Raw genomic sequence first — 15,791 nt, 5'->3', positions numbered from 1 at the left:
TACTTGCATGCCTAAACCCCTTCTAGATTCTTCTAAACCTTTCCTAATTAACCTAATCCATCCCCTAAATATTGTCACATTCCTAAGCAAATTGGAGTCACTTCTCAAAGACTCCAAAGTCTTTGAAAAGCAATTAATGATTTGTGTGTTCAACAAATTAACCTCTAAAGCCTTCCAAACCACTTATGGCTCTTACATGACCATTAATGGTTAATTACACTTAGACCCATGGTTAAGGACTTTGACCCCTAACTTAACCCTCATGTAACCCATGTGTCTCTTCAAAGCATTTATTTCTTTGACTAGGGTAACCATCATGTCCCCTCAAGCATTTAATGCTCCTTATCTCTCCTCTCAAGCCTCCTCATGGTGACACTTGTCGCCATGGGATTGGGTTGAAAGTCTCACATGGATTGAATATCTTTCAATCCTAACCCTTGTTAAGATTGCTCAATCTTAACCCTTCATTTCCCCATTTCTTCTATAAATAGAACCCTTCTCCTCAAGCAAAGGAAGGAAGCATTAGAGTATTGTTGTTATACTGGCATTAGCATAGAGCTTTTTCATAGCATCACTATCTAATTTTGCATAGTATTTGCTTATCATATTCAACCATCTTGAATCTCCATATGGCATCCATGGCTAGTGCTAAAAGCTAAGAGCTACACTCATTTGGGACTTGGAGAGGAGAGGAACAAGGGAGGAGCAACTATGAGCATCTTGATTAGCTATTTTATTCTATGTTTATATGCTTTCTATTTCATGCTTAATATCTCTCTTGATATGCCTGTTTAGGATAATCTTTTGTTGCTAACACTAACGTTTGTTTCTTGTGCTCTTGTGTGTGTTGCCATCAAACAGATTTTCTAATCCTTTTTGCAGAGCATCAGGTTGTATGGTGTACTAAGGGGTCATATGGTGTCTTATGACCCCTTAGGACTCCATATAACCCCTTAGGTGTTGTTATGGGTCATATGGTGTCCTAAGGGGTCATATGGTGTTCTATGATCCCTTAGGACACCATATGACCCCTTAGGACTTCATATGGTGTCATTATGGGTCGTATGGTGTCCTAAAGGGTCATATGGTGTTCTATGACCCTTTAGGACACCATATGATCCCTTAGGTGTCATTAGAGGTCATACTATTTTCTAAGAGGTCATATGGTGTCTTATGACCCCTTAGGACACCATATGACCCTTTAAGACACCATATGACCCATAACGACACCATATGGTGTCCTAAGGGTCATAGGATGCCATATGACCCCTCAGGACACCATACGACCCATAACAACACCATATGGTGTCCTAAAGGGTCATATGGTGTTTTATGACCCCTTAGGACACTATTTGGTGTCATTATAGGTCCTATGGTGTGCTAAGGGATCATATAGTGTCCTATGACCCCTTAGATGTAGTTAGGAGTTATATTGTGATCTAAGGGTCATATGGTGTCCTATGACCCCTTAGGACACCATATGGTGTCGTTATGTGTCTTATGGTGTCCTATGACCCCTAAGACACCTTATGACCCCTTAGGAAACCATATGGTGTCCTAAAGGGTCATATGGTCTCCTACGACCCCTTAGGAGACTATTTGACCCCTTAGGACTCCATATGGTGTCATTATGGGTTGTATAGTGTCCTAAGAGGTCATATAGTGTTTTATGACCCCTTAGGACACTATTTGGTGTCATTATGGGTCATATGGTGTGCTAAGGGGTCATATGGTGTCCTATGACCCCTTAGGACTCCATATGACCTCTTATATGTTGTTATGGGTCATATGGTGTCCTATGACCCCTTAGAACACATGCATGGATCCCTAGGATACCATATGACCCCTAAGAATACCATATGACATTTAAAAACACAAAAATGATACCATATGACCTCTAAGAATACCATATGACCCCTAAGAATACCATATGACATGAAAAAACATAAAATGGTTTCCTCCAAGTTCAAGCTCTCCTACGACCCCTTAGGACACCATTTGACCCCTTAGGCCTCCATATGGTGTCATTATGGGTTGTATGGTGTCCTGAGAGGTCCTATAGTGTTCTATAGCCCCTTAGAACACCATTTCGTGTCATTATGGGTCGTATGGTGTGCTAAGGGGTCATATGGTATCCTATGACCTCTTAGGACTCCATATGACCTCTTATGTGTCGTTCTGGGTCATATGGTGTCCTATGATCCATTAGGACACATGCATGGATCCCTAGGATACCATATGACCCCTAAGAATACCATATGACCCTAGAGAGGGAGAGAGGGGGAGGAGAGGGAGGGAATGGGAGAGAGATACACCTAAGAGAGAAGGAGAGTGAGATAGAGAGATAGAGACTTAGAGGGAGAGGCAAGAGATAAATGAGAGAGAGAGAAGGGGGGAGACAAAGATGGAGAAAGGGAAAGGGAGGGGGAGAGAGAGATGGAGAGATAGAGAGGGAAATAGAGGGAGAGATAGAGATAGAGAGTGACACAGAGAAGGGGACTCAGAGAGAGAGAGAGAGAGAGAGAGGTTGATAGCTAGAGACTTGATAGAGAGAAGGAGAGAGACTTGAGAGAAAGAGAAATGGAGTGAGAGGGGGAGAGAGAAAGATATTTAGAGGGAAATAAATACTTGACAAAGGAAGAGAAAGGGAGGGGAAGGGAGAGGGATAGAATGAGATAGAGAGAGACACTGAAGAGAGGGGGAGAGAGCGAGAGATAGAGATATTTGAGAGAGGGAGAGAAAGAGAGGGATAGATGAAAGAGAGAAAGAGGGTGAGGGAGATGAGAAAGAGAGGGAAAGATACCCAAGAGAGGGAGATGCGCAAGAGACAAAAAGGTAGGGGTTAAGGAAGAGAGAAGGGGAATGTAGGGAAGAGATGAGAGAGATAATGCTGATATAAGCATGCTGATTACTAAAATTTGACTAAGTCTGAAATTTATAAGAATACTCAATAAACTAGAATCTGCGTTATAACTCTTAGAGATCTGGAACCACTCTCAATCATCCTGACAATATATACATAAAATATAACTTAAAGTAATGTTATATTTTATGTATATATCCTAGCAAAAAACCTAATGGAATGCTAAATGAATTACATTTTATTGATAGACAAATGCGTATGCGGCTTAAAAACTAAAACCATGTACGGGGTTTTTAGTTTTTGAACTGTGTACGTGGTTTTAGTTTTTAAACCACGTACGGGGCTCTTAGTTTCTAAACTGCATACGTGGTTTTAGTTTTTAAACCGCGTACATTGTTAGTATACTTTAAACCCTGTACGCGGTTTAGCTTTGGTTATGCTTGGAAAAACAAGCCTAAATGCGTACGGGGTTCTTTAAATTTGAAATACCCCGTGTGCATTTTGTTGTTTTTCATGTTTTTTTTGTGTGTGTCCACTTTTTTGACCACCATATTTGTGCACTTACCCATAACATTTTCAATAAAATAAATAAATCTTTTTATTTGAATCCTTTGCAAAGGCCAAAGTGCCAGACTCTGGGTTAGCATTGACCACAGAGGCAGGGGGATCCATTATTATAGAGGGATACTCCATGTTCCTCTTCCGCTTTGTCTTCTTGCGTTCAATTTATACCTGTATGGCATGCAAGGAGTTCAAGTTCTTTAAATCCACCTCCTAGCTCACCATAGACATTTCCTCGACTCTTGTCTCTAGGACCTCCTAGTTCTCCTTTAGCTCAACCACTAAATTACACTCAACCCTTTGTGACATTTTTTCATTAAGGTCATTTAGCATCACCTCGACCTTATCCCATTTTTCTAATTTTCCAGCCATATAACTAGAAGTCTTCCAATCTCTATCATCCTTGTTCTCCATCACCTATTTGTTGGTCCTAGCCCTCACCTCTACCAGTGTTTCAAGCCTATTTATCTTTCTTATGCTTACATCAAATTGCGAGAGGAGCCATTTAATAATCATATCTTTCCACCCAATATTATCTACCAGCATATACACCTTAGCATCTAGAGTAGAGGAGTCACGATTGGGAGTAGGAAAACTAATGCAAGAGCATCCCCGATTCATAACAATCTTGCATCAACCAAAAACATTTTCCTTTCTATTTTTCTTTCTATTTGCAATTTCAACATTTCTTTCAGTGTGTACCGGTTTTGGCTCACCGGATCCTGTGGAGAAGGATTCTACTTGAAGACTTGATCATCTTTCATATTTCTAGACCGCATCGCATTTGGATCATTTTTCGGCAAGTTATTGCTATCGGTTTCCTTGATAGTTTCCTATTACTAGTTGATAGTTTCTTGTTACTGATTTCTTGGATCTATTTTGGTGATCTACCGGAACCCATTTCGACACTTGCGGAGCCTTGGGCGTTGATTCTGATGTTTCTTGGCATGTGGCCGACCTTTTCCCGCAATCAACACTTCATCCTTTGGATTTTTCAGAGGAATCTCTTGGAGGAGGATGACCTTGTTGGTTTTACACATTAGGTCTTGTTCTTCAGGTTTTGATCCCTTTTTGGGCCGATCGGATCCCCTTGGATTGTACATATAATTGTAATTGCACATTAGAATGGAACAATCAAAGAATCAGGTAGATATACTGAGCATAGAAGATAGATATTAAGATTGAAGGTCTTGGTTGTGACCTATTTTGTATTTTGAGCATGTTTTAGCAATCCTGTGAGCCAGTTATGCTGTAACCTGGTTGTTACCAGTTGCTTGTAATCGGTTTCATGAAATAAAATAATCTGTTCTGCATTGCCTCCATCATATCTTTGTGTTTCTGTTGTGTTTACTCTTGTTGACTAGACCAGATTGATCTCATTGAGGTCCCTCCTAACTGGTGACTGATTCAAGTGGTATCAGAGCGATTTTTCATTCCAGAAGTTGCATGTCTTGAGATTTTTGTTGTAGGGTGGCGAACTGTGGGTCCGACCTGCAGCTATAGAGGGCTAGCGTAAATGATGGTGGAAAGAGGAACTAGGAATGGTAGAGCACGTGGGAATGCATACCCTATTGTGATGTATATATTCCGAGGGATAGCAACCCGATTGGAAGCCATGGAGACAACCCAAAGAAGAGGCCAACACATCAAAGATGTAAGTGAAGATGAAGGAGAAGAAGCCCTAAAAAAACAAGTAAACCCCTCAATAGTTGATCCAGATGAGGAAAGGTTTTCGAGGGTTTTGAGTAGGGCGAATACTAAACGTCATTTTACCCCACTAGAATATGATGGGAAGTTGGATTAAGATGAATTGAAGGATTGGATCTCAGAGATGGAGAAATACTTTGATTTTGAAAACACTATAGAGGAAAGGAAGGTGAAATATGCCTATACCCAATTGAAAGGTCATGCATCTCTTTGGTGGAAACATTTGCAAGTCAATAGACAAAGAAGAGGTAAAGAAAATATCAAGACATGGGATTGGATGATTGCTAAGTTGAAATCAAAATTTATGCCAACTGATTATCAAGTGAATTTGTTTTTAAAGTTGCAAAATTTGAGACAAAAGGAATCTAGTGTGAAGGAATACACCAAAGCATTTTACAAGTTGAACACCAGATCAAGACATCTTGATGATGAAGTTGAACAAGTTGCAAGATATATGAATGGATTATGGGTGTCTATACAAGATGAACTGAGTTTGATCAAATTAGAGAGTGTTGAAGAGGCTTACCAGTATGCCCTAAAGGCATCAGAGAAGCTAAACAAAATACATGAGTAGAGGCAAAGAGGCAGAGGGGGAAGGTTTACCAAAGGAAGATTTCAAGGAGGAAGAGGATATACCAGAGGTATAGAGGAACCTATACAGATCAGAACAAGGACAAGGAAGTGAAAAAGGAAGGTAATTCATACCAGGAAGATGATAGAAATTTATACTAGAGGAGAGAACCGAATGGCTACCAAAATAATAATTTTGGAAGACAAGACAAGAGAACATTTAGAGGAAATTTCTATAAGTGTGGAGGAGAAAGAAATCATGCTTTTGAGTTTAAGAAGATAGAGAATACCGAAAGAGAAGCAGTGGTGGAAGAAAACTCCATTGGATTAGACAATAAATTGGAAGATGGAGAACTATTGATGATGAGGAGAGCTCTATGTCATATCGGGAGAGATGAAGAGCCCTTACAGAGGAAGAATTTTTTCATGACCAGATGTAATGTTTTTGGTAAGTGTTGTAAATTTGTTATTGATAGTGGTAGTTCAAATAATCTTGTTTTAGAAGAGATGGTGAATAAGTTTAATTTGGAAAGATTGAAACACCCTAAAACTTATCAGATAGCATGGATTCAGAATGAGTATAAGTTGTTAGTAAGTGAGCAATGTTTGGTGAAATTAAAAATTGGGAATTATCATGATGAAGTCTTGTGTGATATTATGTTTATGGATATTTGTCATCTTTTATTGGGTAGACCTTGGCAGTTTTATAGACAGGTGGTACATGATGGGAGGAAGAATACATACACTATTGTGGCCAATGGGATGAAGCAAACCTTGTTGCCCTTGGAGGAACCTTTGAAGAGTGAAGTCTGTATGAATGCTAGAATCTGTTTGGTAGATGGATAGAAATTCTTCGATGGATTGAGACATGAGAATGTGTGTTTTGACTTAATTCCTAAGAAGACTAAGAATATAGAGCATGAAGTGGAACAACCATAAGAGATAACATATTTACTAATAGAATATGAAGACATCATTTCAAATAATGTGCTTGATGGATTGCCACCTGTGAGAAGTATCAGTCATTACATGGACCTAGTTCCTAGAGCTAGTTTTCCTAACAAAGCTGCACACCGAATGACACCAACAGAGAATGAATAATTGAATAGACAATTGCAGGAGCTGTTGAAGAAAGGTTTGATCAGGGAAAGTCTGAGCCCTTGCACAATACCAACAGTATTAGCACCTAAGATTAATGGAGAGTGGAGAATGTGTACTGATTCCAGAGCAATAAACAAGATCACAGTGAAATACCAGTTTCCTTTTCCTATGATGAATTACAGAATGGACTATTTGAGTGGAGCCAAATACTTTAAAAATATAGATTTGAAGAGAGAATATCATCAGATCAAGATCAGAGAAGGAGATGAGTGGAAGACAACATTCACGACAAATGAAAGACTACATGAATGGTTGGTGATGCCTTTTGGATTAAGTAATGCACTAAGTACTTTCATGAGGCTGATGAATGAAGTATTGAAGAAATTATTGGGCAAGTTTGTTATTCTGTATTTGGATGACATTCTGATTTTCAGTAAGACAAAAGAGGAAGATTGGTTTCATTTGAGACAAGTTTTGCAGAGGTTGAGAGAAGAAAAGTTGCTAATAAATATCAAGAAGTGTACTTTCATGAAGGATGAGTTAGTCTATTTTGGGATTTGTGATATCTGAGGATGGTTTGAAGATGAACCCTGAGAAAGCAAAAGCAATTGTTGAGTGGCCTACACCGGAAAGCATTGGAGAGGTAAGATCATTTCATGGATTGGATAGTTTCTACTAGAAGTTCATAAAAAATTTTAGTTCAGTTTGTAACCCTATGAATGAGACCATGAGGGGAGATCGAAAGGAATTCAAGTGGACCACCAAAGCAAATAAAAGTTTTGAACTATTGAAACAGAAAGTGACTGAGCAACCTGTGTTGGCTTTACCGGATTTCAATAAAGTATTTCAAGTGGATTGTGATGCAAGTGGAACAACAATAGGAGTAGTCTTGAGTCAGGAAGGGAGGGCAATAGCTTATTTCAGTGAGAAATTGAATGATGGCCAGAGAAGATATTAAGTATATGATCAGGAGTTTTATGCCATAGTTCAAGCCTTGAAGAAGTGGAGACATTACCTGTTGCCTAAGGAGTTTGTGTTGTATATAGATAATCAAGCTTTGTAGTATTTGAACAACCAGAGTAAGTTGAATCAGAGACATATGAGATGGGTAGAGCTTTTGCATAGTTACACCTTTGTGTTGAAGCATAGAAGTGAAAAATCTAACAAAGTTGTTGATGCATTGAGTAGGAGAAGGAATTTGTTGATAGAGATGAGAGTGACAGTATTAGGATTTGAAGAATTGAAGACTTTGTATAAGGATGACCCATTTTTTGCAAAACCTTGGAAAACATGTAGAGAACCAGTTATGGTGGATAGAAGCAAGTGGTTGGATTACTTCATTCAAGATGGGATTTTATTCATAGGAGTTTAGATGTGCATACCTAAGAGTTTTATGAGGGAGAATCTAATAAAGGAGAAACACAATGAAGGATTAGCTGGACATTTTGGTCTTGACAAAATAGTAGCATTGGTAAGTGAGCAACACTTTTGGCTCTAGATTCATAAGGATGTTAAAAAATATGTGCAAAGTTGTGGAGTTTGTCAAGTTGCAAAGGGTAGTAGTCAGAATGTGGGATTATATAAACCTTTGATAGTACTGGTAAGACCTTGGGAGGATATAAGCATGGATTTCATACTTGGATTACCTAAAACACCGAGAGGGAATGATTCTATATTTGTGGTAGTGGATAGATTCTCAAAGATGACTCATTTCATACCTTTTAAGAAGACATCAGATGTATTAGATGTAGTAGGCCTATTTTTCAAGGAAGTAGTGAGATTGCATGGATTACCTAAGATCATAGTTTCAGAGAGAGACACTAAGTTTGTTGGCTATTTTTGGAGAACACTTTGGAAGAAGATAAAGATGGATTTCAAGTTCAGTTCTAATTTTCTTCCACATACTGATGGACATACATAAGTAGTTAACCCGATCTTGGGGAACTTGTTGAGATGTTTAGTTGGACATAAAACCGGAAGTTGGGATTTGATTCTTGCACAAGAAAAGTTTTCCTACAACAATTCAATAAATAGGAGTACCGGAAGAACATCTTTTGAGATTGTTACCAGAGTGCATCCCAGAGGTATATCATAATTAAGAGATATTAGCAGTAAAGACCAGAGAAGTTTAGAAGCAGAAGAGTTTGCAGATCACATGACAACCTTGCATATTCAGGTTAAGCAACATTTGGAGGACATGAACAACAAGTATAAGGAGAAGGCAGATGAGAAGAGGAGACACAATGAATCCAAAGTTGGTGATGAAGTGATGGTATATCTGGGAAAAGAAAGATTCTTAGTTGGAACTTATAACAAATTGCAGATGAAGAAGTTTGGACCTTGCAGGATTTCGAGGAAGTTTAGTTTTGGAAATGCATATGAAGTGGAGTTACCAGATAGTCTGAGTATTTCACTTGTGTTTAACATTGTCAATCTTCATGAGTATCATGAACCAAAATTCAGTAAGGACAATAGCAGACTTGGAGAAACAGTTGCCCCGAAAGGAACTAGATCAGATTGAAGACATTTTGGATAGTAGGATTGGGCATAGTACTTGGAGCAGTCAGTATAAGGAGTATCTTGTGAAGTGAAAGGACATACTAGTTGAAGATTCATCTTGGATTTCTCAAGTAGAGGTAGACCACCTTGGTTTTCCTCTGACCCCAGCAAAGTGAGAGGCTCTCTTTTTCAATAACCCTAGATGTCCTGATGTAGGAGCATCCTCGGTTCATAGCAATCTTGCATCAACCAAAAACATTTTCCTTTATGTTTTGCTTTCTGTTTGCAGTTTCAACATTTTTTTCTATGTATATCGGTTTTGGTTCACCAGATCCTGTGGAGTTGGATTCTACTTGAAGACTTGATCATCTTTCATATTTTCAGACCACATCGCATTTGGATCTTTTTCTGACAAGTTATTGCTATCGGTTTCCTTGACAGTTTCTTGTTACTGGTTGCCTGGATCTATTTTGGTGATCGACCGGAACCCCTTCCAAAGCTTGCGAAACCTTGGGCGTTGATTCTGATGTTTCTTGGCATGTGGCCGACCTTTTCCCGCGATCTACACTTCATCCTTTTGATTTTTTGGAGGAATGTCTTGGAGGAGGCCAACCTTGTTGGTTTTACATGTTAGGTCTTGTTCTTCGGGTTTTGATCCCTTTTTGGGCCAACCAGATCCCCTTGGAAAATATATATAATTGTAATTGCGCATTAGAATGGAACAATCGAAGAATTAGGTAGCTAGACCAAGCGTAGAAGATAGATCTTAAGATTGAAGGTCCCAGTTGTGACCTATTCTGTACTTTGAGCATGTTTTAGCAAGCCTATGAGCTGGTTATGTTGTAACCTGATTGTTACCGGTTGGTTGTAATCATTTTTCATGAAATAAAACAATTTGTTCAGCATTGCCTCGATCATATCTTTATGTTTCCATTGTGTTTACTCTTGCTGATCGGTCTGGATTGATCTCTTTGAGGTCCCTCTTAACCGGTAATTGCTTCAAAAACCTTGGCCAAGAGGAAAGGAGGCAACTTCTTCAGAGGCAGCAAGAGACCAATTAGACTTTGAGGCCAAGGAAGACTTGGACTTCTTTGAAGCCTCCTCCTCATCCAAATCCACTAGATCAATTTCCTTAGGAGGAGGGGTTTGGAATTTTTTTGTTGTTGCACCCCTCTGATAGGGTTGAAATAGGTAGGAACTAGCTTGGTATTAGACAAAGAGGCAACATTGGGGTCCAATTTTGAAATAGGGGCACCATAAAGATCCACCACTAAACTTGAATCTGACAAGGGGCTAAGGAAAATCAATGGGGTCCCACTAAACAAGGATAAAGCCAAGTGAAAGTTGTAAAGCCTTATGATTAACCCTTGGTGAAGGGGGGGGGGGGAATTTGGATTTAGTCTTAGCAACCAGTTGTGTTAAAGAAGAGCACACCTAGAAGGAAAAAATAATTTTTATGCCCTACCTTAAATAATTCAGTATGGAGAAGGGTTGGGTATGGAATATTTTAAATCTTCCATCCAAAGTGAAGTATTTCATGAGCAACATGGCTACATCCTTCTAGACCACAGGAGGTCTTCTCTATTATATCCACTCTATAGTCTCAAAACCCCTTCTCTAGGCTTGAAGAATATCTTGAGCTCATCTTTGTAGGACCTTTTCGACTTTTTAGGAAAATTTATCTCTTCCAGAGATAACCTAGTAACAATAGCAATCATGTTCAAAGAGACTTTAAAGGCCACTCTCCCAATTTTCACCTCGCCCTTTTCCCATGATTAATTTTTTTTAAGAGACCATGATCAAAGCCTTGCATTCCTTACACATAAATCACAAGGTTACCCTCAACAAATTTTGGCCACAACTTGGCATTATTTTTGAAATTGTCACAACTATTTGGTTCGGTTTGAATGAGATCATCCCTCATAGCTAACACAGAGAGCTTAGAGGTGAAAACCAAACTGTGAAAATAAAAAAAATGACAATATGAAAGAGATAATACTTACAAGGGCTGGAGGAAAAGTGCAACTGTAGTTTGAATGAGACGTCCACCACCTACACATTAAATGACTTGCATAAAGGGCGATGATGGCAAGAAAAAATAAATCTTTGGATTATACTTCATCACGAGTCCTTATGTCATCATAGTAGGGACATGAACCATATCAAGGATATAGTTTATTCATCTATATTTTAAAATGATTGGAAAATGGGTCCAAAGAAGCCAGCCTATCTGCAACATAATTCCCTTCTCTCTTCGTATGACTCAGTCTGACGTGGCTCATCCCAAGAGTGAGGTCCTGACACTTTGGCAATAAGGTGTTCACATTTATAGTTGGGTTTGGCTTCAATTCAAAGCATTAAAATAGTTTTTTTTGAATCACCTTCAATGATGATTCGATCATACCCTCTATCTTCTACAATAAATGGGCCATAATAAGCTGCTGCCACCTTCGCAACACTTGAAGTTTGTGTCCCGAGGTTAACCACATAAACTACGACTAAATTACCCTTGTGGTCATGTATGACCCCACCCTCACCTGCCCGACCTGGATTTCCTTTGGAAGAATCGTCAAAATTCAGTTTCAGCCAACCAGAGTCCAGGGGGAGCAGGAGGGGGGGCATTTAATAGAATTTCTAAAGCCAATAGGTGGAGATATCAATCTAGAAAGAGAATCAATCAAGCTCCAATTTATAGCAATCTATGAATCCATGGACAAGGGTGAAAGATAATGCTTTTTTCTTTCAAAACAACCCTTATGTTCTTTGACATTAAAAAATAATATTAAAGGCAAGAGTGTCCCATTTGTTCTTCCTTTCCTTGATAATTCTATTATTTTTGTCTTTCCAAAGGCTCCACATAGTATGAAAAAAGGCCTACCACTAGAGTTCCCTAATAAGGGGATGAGCCAAAGGAGGAGACCAACTAGAAACACAATCCTTGAAATCCCCATTCCAAACCCACTCAACTAGGAACAAGTAGGAAATTCTTTGTCTAGTAGTCCAAGAGTATTGAAAATGAAACATAATATGATTAATACTTTCTTCTTTGTTCTGACATAAAACATATAAATTAACAAATTGAAAACCATGCCTTTTGAGATCGCTAGCAATAATTTTAACAAGAACTTTCTTAAACGTATGGTAAATACAATCCATCAATTTATACTTTTCACTTATAGTGTATGTCTTATTGTTCATTTTATTAGAACATCACCTTGAAAATCACTTTTAGTTAACAATTCTTATTAATAAATTAATTACAACTTAATCATATATACGTGTTAAGAAATGAAGCATTAATAAGTATATTTATTTCATTAATTCAGAGAAAAAAGCTACCAACCCCTTATACTGATAACATATCTAAATTTTTAACATAACAGACTACTTGTATTAAAAAGACACAATCATGAATATCTCACTCATAAATATACGAACATTAATAACCGTTATTTTGAAGTCTATCATAAATTCAAATAGTTTAAAGGAAAAACTTATCTAATTATATAATGATCTATAAATAAAAGTAACATAAAAATAATTAAATTTTATCTTTGATATTCATAAAAGAGAGATTTTTGTAAAACATTATTTATAAAATATAAATTAATAAAATTTATTTTTTAAATTATATATTTAATGATATAAGAATTAAATAAACATTGTCATTTATGATATAGTGTGATGGTTAAATCGTGACATTGTTTTTTATTAAGATAAATTATCATGACATTATTATTGTAGTCATTAAGATTCAAATCTCAAGCAAGTTATTGTAATCATGGGCATTGTCCCCTCATTGATCTATTGTGCTCGTGGGTTTGAATCTTGTGTTGAAATTGGTGATCATTATCTATGACTTAATGTTAATCTCAACTAGTCTATAGTGATCATGGACATTGTGTTAAACTTAACTAGTCTATTATGATCATGGGTAACTTAGTGTTAATCTCAACTAGTCTATTATGATCAAGGGCAACTTAGTGTTAATGTCATCTAGTCTATTGTGATCATGGGCATTGTGTTAATCTCAACTAGTCTATTGTGATCATGGACAATGTGTTAATCTCAACTAGTCTATTATGATCATGGGTATTGTGTTAATCTCAACTAGTCTATTGTGATCATGTGCATTATGTCCTTACTGATCCATCGTGCTCTGTTAATCACAACTAATCTATTGTGATCATAGACATTATATCCTCGCTGATCTATTATACTTGTAGATTTGAATCTTTATGTTAAAGTTATTGATGTTCATTATCAATGACTCTATATTAAGATTTCCCATTTATGACCTCAGTTAACTTAGTCTATTATTGATTATGACCATTGTAAGATTAAGAGAGTTGGTCCCAACAAGCCAATAGTGACAAATCACATGAAAGTGATCTTGATTGAGGACATACCCTTCACATCGACACACAACATGCAGAAACACTCTATGGAGAATACAAAAATAGCTTTTCTCATGTCTAGCAGTCCACGCGGACATCTTTCAACGTATAGAAAGCCCATGGTGATACGGAATTGCTGTTTAGTGTCAAAAATGTGCAACTAAAATCTTCTCCTCCATACTATGAATTACTGTTAAGGTTGAGGTGGTGGATATACCAAAATAGTCTTTTTACTATGGATGTCTTATTGACAAGGAAATATGTACTGTACACCACCTTTAAAATCTGCCTCGCCTGGCTCAGCTTCAAGACGTAGAGAGTTTGTGCGAGGAGGTGCAGATGTGATAGAACTTTAGCATTTCATTGTCTCATCTCACGTCCTCCATTGCTTAAGCATGGGTTTCTATGCGAGAACGTCAAGCTCATGTTCAAGTTTGAAAATGGTGGGTCTCTGTTGATGCATGGGTTTGAGACCAATATTGAAGATTCAATTAAGTTGGCCTAAAACATGCCCTACATCCTTACTAGTATATGCTTTTAGGTTAGTTCTCTATCCTTCCACATGCAAAGTTCTTATTAATTATGTTGTTTTAATCAATCCTTTTGTTTAATTTTTTCTAATTGATTATTAGAATTCATTTAATATTATAGATTTTACATAAATTGATGTAGATATTAAATATTTCAATCAATGTCAAGCATATTCCAAATCAAGTAAATTGGATATGATCTGGATTCTAAATCAAGTCAAATATATTTTATTGTTGTTAACGTGAATATGAAAACCGCGTTCAATCATTACTACACATCTGACATAAAATTGAATGAAATAAGTTTTGAAGAAGCCAACACATATTTAATACAAGCGATGATAGATTTATGATCCTAATTCTAAATCAAATCAAAATGTCAATATCAAAATTGTATCCAATCATTACCAGTTACACATGTGCGACATAAAATTAAATGAAATAAATATTTGAAAAGCCAATACATATTTATTACAAGCTATGATAGATTTGACATTGGAAAAAAAGACATATATTGTACAAAACTATTGTTAACAATATAAAATAATTTTTAAAGAAGAAATACATTGATTTTCTTTTCCTTTTTGTTCATTTGATTGTTAGAGTGACCATTATCATCTTTGCCTAAAGTATCCAAAGTCTTTTAAGCAAATCCATTTTCTACATATTTTGAAATCCTTATAGTTTAGTGGAACACATCTCTTTGAGATATTTTGTCAAACAAATTACATGATTTGTTCATCACTTTTTCAAAATAGAGATATGTAATGATTATCATATTTAGTAGTGTGACTACTTATAATTTGAAATATAAAATCATTTTATGATCTTATTATATTTATTAAATATATGCATCTTCTTTTGCAACTTTGCTAAAGAAATGATCTCCTTTGTTGAGAATGAAGAATAATAATTGGAAAACCATTCTTTTTGGATAAAGAAAGCCTTATTATTTACTCTGTTATTACTTTTTTAATAATGCAAAATAATTCCTTTTGGATAGTGGAAGTCTTAATATTTATTTTTCGAAATAGAGATATGCAATGTTATAATACGATTTCCATATTTAATACTGTGATTAGTTAAGGTACTTGTAATATAAAGTCATTATACAATCTTAATAGTTTTTATTAAATATATGCATCTTCTTTTCTTGATTATTTTTTGCAACTTTGCTAAAGAGACGACCTTCTTTATTGATAATGAAGAAATATAATTGTAAAATTATTCCTTTTGAATAATGAAAGCCTTAGTATTTTATTTATTTTAATAATATTATCAATATGATGAAATTAAAATGGGCTTAACTTAGCCTTAGATGTGAATAATCAAGGATAAAAATATTGATTTGATGTTGGAATCTTTTAAAAGTAAAAAATATGAATTGATGATAAAATATCACAATCAAATTAGCCAAGACATTTATTCCTAACCTCAATAGATATGATTTCATCTTTGTTAATACCCTTTCCTAGAGCCCATTTTGGCACAACTAGAGTGGATGCTAGTGAAGGTTCTAGAATTTCAATCTACACGTTGCCATTGCATTCGGCTTAAAGTTCA

The sequence above is a fragment of the Cryptomeria japonica genome, chromosome 3, assembly GCF_030272615.1.
Source record: "Cryptomeria japonica chromosome 3, Sugi_1.0, whole genome shotgun sequence".
Lineage (NCBI taxonomy): Eukaryota > Viridiplantae > Streptophyta > Pinopsida > Cupressales > Cupressaceae > Cryptomeria > Cryptomeria japonica.
The sequence above is the reverse complement of the archived record's forward strand: the minus strand, read 5'-3'. Positions refer to the sequence as shown.